Source organism: Epinephelus moara, chromosome 16 (genome assembly GCF_006386435.1).
Source record: "Epinephelus moara isolate mb chromosome 16, YSFRI_EMoa_1.0, whole genome shotgun sequence".
In the NCBI taxonomy this organism is placed as follows: domain Eukaryota; kingdom Metazoa; phylum Chordata; class Actinopteri; order Perciformes; family Serranidae; genus Epinephelus; species Epinephelus moara.
The window spans coordinates 35,626,665-35,633,408 of NC_065521.1; the positions used below are offsets into that span (position 1 = coordinate 35,626,665).

A 6,744-nucleotide genomic window follows, 5' to 3' on the forward strand; every position below is an offset into this window, starting at 1 on the left:
ACAACTGAAAACCCCTGTAATGGTGTGGGGAATGGGAAAATCCCCGTCCCTAATGAGCCAAACTTTTTTTTTAACTGTGCTCAGGGGAATGTTAACAAGGTAAAATGTCCTGGTCAGAGAGTTTTTAGCGCAGATCAGGGCCAATGTGTTTCAGCAACAGCCACTCCCACAACAGCAGCTCCCACAGCTGCAGCTCCCACAACAGCCGCTGCCACAACATAATTTATATTCTTTTATTTATCAATACCCAAACTGTACTGTGTATATTTAATTGTTGTCCTATTTCTGTCTGCAAATTAAAGGTGTATCTAAACCAGTTGGGGTTTTTTGTTTTGTTTTGTTTTTAATGAAATCACTTCATCTAATATATCTTACTTTATTATATGGTTGCTGCATGTCTGTTATTATTGGCTTATTGGTGCATTTAACCCATATGGTCTTGTTCTTGTTGGTTCATGTTTAGCCATTGCATATTTTGTCCTACGTAATGACACAGATGTTGCATTTTGCATATATTTATATAAGTTTCCATGTAAATAAATAAAAACAAATATTTCCAAAACAATAAAACAAGTTTTTCACCAAATTGTGGCATATTTTATTGAGTATTGTTCTTTGTTTTGTGGTTCTATATTGGTCGTTTTTTGTCTATCAGGTGTTTCTGAGACACAATAAACTTTGAAAACAATCTGACCTACTGGCACTCATGGAAAAGCAATTTAAATGAAAGTACAAAAAAGTACAAGACTAAACAGCTCAATAGCTCAATAAAGCTGCTAATACTGTTAGTTTCAGATAATTAACACTACAGTCAGTGGCACATTGTTGTTTTCAACTGTTTTTAGCTCACTATTTAATTTTGTTGGACCAACAAACCACAACATTACACACACAGACTGAAATACACACACATGCACAAACAGTACCTATACACATGCTTCCATGGAGAGATGTCAGAGCGAAGGGGCTACCCTTGGTTAGGTGCCCTGAGGTTCAATGCCTTACTCAAGGGCACCTCGCCAGCTACTAGTCCCCACTGCGAACTTGGTCCATGAGGGGACCTGAACCAGTGACACTCAGGAGTCCAGGCCGAGTAGTGACAGGCTGGGCTAATGCTGCCACAATAAACCAATGAGCCCTGGTACCCCTTTATGGAACCGCATCATTCTGGGTGGTATGCTTCGTATGGTCATTGGGCGTATGCACACATCTGTGCTTTAACCATGCATACAAACGTTTATGTACAAATCTGGGATTCATCAATATTTTCTTACCTGAACTTGGTCGTACTCTGCGAACAAATTTAGAACTATCTCAGACCATGCAAATGATGAAGGCCTGTCTGACACAGAAAATGTAAACACACACCTTTTTAAAAAATGCATAGCATTTTAAAACCAGTAACATTAAAAAAGGCTTTAATAGAAAATATTTACAACCGTTACTTTACTAATGCATGCACTTATTTGATCCCCTTTCATGCTTACCAATTATTATTATGATCAAAATATTTGACTATCAAAACTGAGTTTCCCAGTCCCTAGCTTAATGGAGTATATGGAAAATATCCATATTGAAATATAACAGTATAGGTTTTCATTGTTTTTATTGAATCTGCCTGTAGTCTGCCTGTGATGACTACTCCCATGAATTTTTAGTGACATAAAATTATTATTATTATGATTCATATTATTATTATTATTACTATTATGTCATCATAAACATGTATCTAGGGTAGCCTATGTTAAAGATTTTGTTTTACCTCTAAGCAGGTGTTGAGATGACACAAGCCTTACTGGAAGAGACTGCAGCCTGTGACTTATTAGTGATGATGCCCATTTTTTATTTCAATAATTTGTTTATTTGTGATTGCTGTTTTCCTGTAGTGTTTTTGTCTTATATTAGGCGAGTCTTTATATTTCTTTCATCACTTAGCATAGATGTTGATTTTTACACAATACATGATTGCAAGCAACTGACAGCGCACAATGTGGAATGTTTTCATGATATAAAACAAAGTTGAACAGCTTTGTTTTGTGTTGCTGTGTTTTTTTTGTTACTTAGCGTAATCAATCAAAATGGACAGTTTTTCAGTGTTCTGAATCAGTCCCTGGTGCATATTAATACTGATGACTGCAGGGTTCTCAGTTCCCCTATAGGAGTGAAGGAACCTTTTCAATAGACATGAATGTAAACATGGTGGTAACATGCTGTTTTAGTGAATAAAATTGGAAATCAAAGTCAAAAGGGCCTGGCACAATGTGACTCTGTTCATATCAACGTCCAATTGCTTAGGAGACTGCAATATTGCTTTAATGATCTCCACCCTATTTAATGGCCACACCCTATCAGCTATCCATCCAAATTAAAAAACCGAGCCAGAGGTCTGTCAGTCATTTATCAGCGACAGGAGAGACACCGCACATGCTTCTTTCACCATTATCTTTGTAAGTATCCCTTTTACACTGTTTTTTACAAACCTAACTTAAAGTGATTTCCCTGTTGTTGCTATTTATATTCCTATACCTATTCGGTCTCTCTAACTAGCTAAACCAAACACATTTTAGGGATTGGGGGTTGAACCAGCAGGCACTGTGGAGCGTTATTCTCAAATTTTATTGTATGTAATGTTATTATTGTTGTGTGTTGTACTAGTTATGACCTGTATATGATAACAAAAGTAATCAGATATCCAAGCAAGAGCTTTACTGACAATGCAGAGCTGTAAACAAGACTGAAGACTGATTTACTAAGCAGCATTTGGCTCACACATCTAGAAATGTTTGCAAAACTAGTTCTTCCTCTGTGTCTTCCAATTCATACCTTAATTGATACATCTGTGGTAAGAGTGATACTGTGTGGGTGGCTTCTGGGCACCATGACCTTTCCACTCCCTGTTCTTTTGACATTTGATAGCTGCATTGTTACAATTCCTCTAAATTATCATCCCCTGCTTCAGGGTGTCTGCAAGTCCTTAAAAAGTCATAAATTCAATTTTAATAAGTATTAAGCCTTAAAGGGAATTAAATGGTCTTAAATTTGAATTTGTCTTAATTGCCACAAAGGTTTTATCTAAATTCATTTATCCGTCTATCAATGTCTTTTTGTCAAAATGTGTCAAGCTGTACTGTGTCAAAGTCCATATTTCTGATGTTACAAATCTTTCAACTTTCAACTAACACTTTTCTTGCACTTACCTTATTCCTACCTAACCATATTCCTACACAAAACCTACCTCTGTACGGGACCACATATACACTACTTACCTTTATAATGCAGCGCTTAAATAAGAAAAAGATGATTTGTGCAAAAGTCAGTCCTCAATTGGTTTAAAATTATCTTGAGGTCTTAAAAAGCATAACATTTAAGTGTCTGATACCTGCAGACCTCCTGTAATTTCTTTTTAAAATGACATCAGTGTATTAAAGGTTCTGTAATGTGGTGTAATAAAATACTCCATATACCAGATGCTGTTTGATCACTGATTAAATCTTAACCTACTGCCCTTATAAAGGTAAGTGAAAACGTCATGAAATCGGTAAAAAAGAGGATTCAGAATATTTCTGAAGCAGGTGCTTGGGTTTGACTGTCATGGTACAGTTGCATTTTCCTGCCACTATTCCTATTCCACTTTCTAACTGGCAACAGATAACTAAACTATGCTGAGCGATACCATCCTGCTATGCAACATTTTTTTCACAACACAAATCATCTGCCCTGACTTGTGGTATGACAACGTATCACAACTTGAGTGTCAAGCTAGTTTAACTCTTGGAAAATGTCCCTTTGTTTTGTTGCGGTTTTGTTTTGATTGGGCGCTGACAACATAAGTGGCTGTTACTTACATCTTAAATACAAAACTACACCAGCTGTGTATAAAATGTATTAAAACAACAGTTGCAATAGTTTAAGTACACCCACAAACTGGTCGCAGATACAGTAGATGCATACTGACACTCATGGACACAATACAGAATATAAAAATGACCTTGAGACAATGTTAATTGAAACTCAAGAAATTGTAAAGATATCCAAAAATTGACTCCTGAATCCAATACAAAACTCTACATTGACTGACTTATTATTTACTTACTGTGTTGTGTGGTCCTGTTAAAGTGGCACATTGTGGCGTGTCTGATTTGTGCTACAGGTGTCAAAATGTACATCAGAGCTACAACTGTGACTTGTGTCTGGCTAAAATACTCAGGTGAACATTCTGTAGCCACTTACAGATAGTTTGTCTTTCCCACCACGCGAGTAAGGATGTTTTCACATATTGTCCCTAAATTAAATTAACTGACCTCAGTCCTCTGAAAGTGGACCAAAAAGTGGACCAACAGAGAAGGGACTCAGTTCTTTTTATGTTCACATTGTCAGTTCATTTGAAAGAGGACTTTTATTTTTACTTTGACGTGACACTGCAGTGCGGTTATGAAGCCCCTCACTTTCAGATGAGCTTAAAATCGGAGAAAAACCTTAGTGTTTCTGAAACTGTCGCAGTTTCATGTATTCTACATTCCACATCTGGAGACTACTCCTCGTCCTGCGTCCTTGCAAGTGTTACAGGCCGACATGGTTTTGTATGTTTTTTCAAGCGTCCCAGTGCAACAGCATGTGATCAAGAGGACTGAATACGATGGCAAAGAGCAAAGCGAACCTGGAGCGCTTTGTGTTCACAAAGCACAGGTTAAGTGAACTGCACCGCAGACTTGAAATGAACTGAACTTAGACCATACGGTTCCCTTCAGAGGGGTCTGAGCTCTCTTGGAGTGTTCGCATATGTGCCAAAAATGCTGAGTCACCACTCTGAGTCTGTTTGGAGGGCTGAAAAGGACCAAGTGCGAAAACACCCTAAATGTAACCTGTATCTGCTAATGTCAATTTTACCATTACAAAATTACCAAACATCCATTTCTAAATACTACTTTGTGTCCAAGATTTACCCTGGTGTTGATTTGGTCAATTATCTCTACATAGAAGTTATATCATTAAGAAATGTAGTTTCAGAGTTTCCTCTGTGACACACTTTAATTACGGTTAAAACAGCCTCACTCGAGCTGGATACATATCTAAAATCGACATGACAGTTTGAAATCTCCAGTCATAAGGTGAAATTTCGTTGAACTACACTTTGTATGGCAACAGATTGTATTTTCTCATTAATAGAGAAATACCCAATATTTAGTCAATACAAGGTCAGGTTGGACAGAAAATTAAATAAAGAATTAATGATAAGTTTGTAGTCTTATTTTAGTCAAAATAATTTCCTGAATGACATTTCCAACAGAGTCTGCCAGAAAAACTCATCAGTTTAAAAATCTGACACCTAAAATGCAGACCTACTTTATATTGACGTAAAAAACTGACCTTAACAGAACAAAAACTTTTAGTAGTGAACTAAAATAAATAAAAGATGTGCCGTTTTGTGACTTAAAATGCATTTTTTGGCAACAGTTTAATGACAACAGAGTGTAGATTTGTTTGAAAATCCTGTAGTTGTTTTTTTTTCAGCTATTAAACATTTGTTCTATTTCCTCTGCTTATTCACAGTGACAACATGTGCAAGCTCATCCTCACTGCAGGTAAGACATACTGTTCAAGTTATTGTTTCCTCAAAGGGTCGGTTCACCTAAATCAAAAAAACACATTTTCTCACTTAACTCTAGTGTATCTAGCCATGCAGACACTTGTTTTGTTATCTCTGTAAGGTGTAAGCCTGGTGGAGATCATGCATTGGTCGTGTGCTTGCATGACTTTGTGTGCATGTGAGTGTGTGTATCTCTCTGTCCATAAGTAATCTTGCAGACAACTGGACCAATCAATCACATTTTTTTGTGTGCACATTTACGACTGTATGCTCAAGGACATCTCGTGGTTTTTGGTATCCATCACTGTTTAAAAACCTGTTATACTGACTATTTTAAAAAGGCATTAACTCTTGACTCCAAGAAACAACAAGCCTTACCGTCTGTTGCAGGCCACATTTTGGCCTTTAGCGTGGCTTCATGGCCCATTTTGAACCAGAGCATCTGAAAATAAATTCTATACCTGATATGTAATTGTAATTCCCAGTTACCAGAACCCTGTAAATTAGATTAAAACACACATAAACTAAGGGAAGATTAATCTGCAGTATGAGGAGTTGAACAGTAATCATATATAAATAAATATTTCATGATTCATTTCATAAATATAACTCATGTCTTTGAAAAGAGTGATAACAGCTCCCCCTAGTGCAACCGCTCTGCCTATGTCATGAATGAGGTTGTGTGATTCTTAGCATGCGCTCTCTTCCTGCCTGAGCAGTGACCAAGACGAACGTGCGGAGCAGAGAGCACAGAGTAAAGAGCACAGAAAACACAGATTCTTCAACCTAAAAAGGTCTGTAGTAGTCACAATCCTGCCTCTAATTGCTAAAAGAAAAGTCTTGGCCATGCCGCCACCGCATCCCGCCGCCTCCTTCCGGATCCTTCCCTTTGATCTGTTCGAGTGAGATTGTGATTCTACGAGATCTTCAGTCTTCAGCCCGGCTTGCCTTTGTGAAGAAAGGTGTAGTTAGGGGCCGGGCAGCCTAAGCTGCCAGGACCCTATTGTTTTGCTGCATGTTCTTCTTCTTCTTCTTCCTCCGAGGAAATCATACTTCCCATGCGCGAAAAATCACCAAACTTTGCACAAAGGTCCAGTCCCATGCCAGATTGCCTCAGCTGCAAAAACAGGCCAATAGTCCTGATGGTGGCGCTACAG

The 6,744-nt window shown here is 37.8% G+C and overlaps 1 pseudogene; it reads left to right on the top strand.

The window, feature by feature from the left end:
* Positions 1-5,557: 5,557 nt before the first annotated feature.
* Positions 5,558-6,744, top strand: part of LOC126402966 (acidic mammalian chitinase-like) — a 25,450-nt pseudogene continuing 24,263 nt past the window's right edge.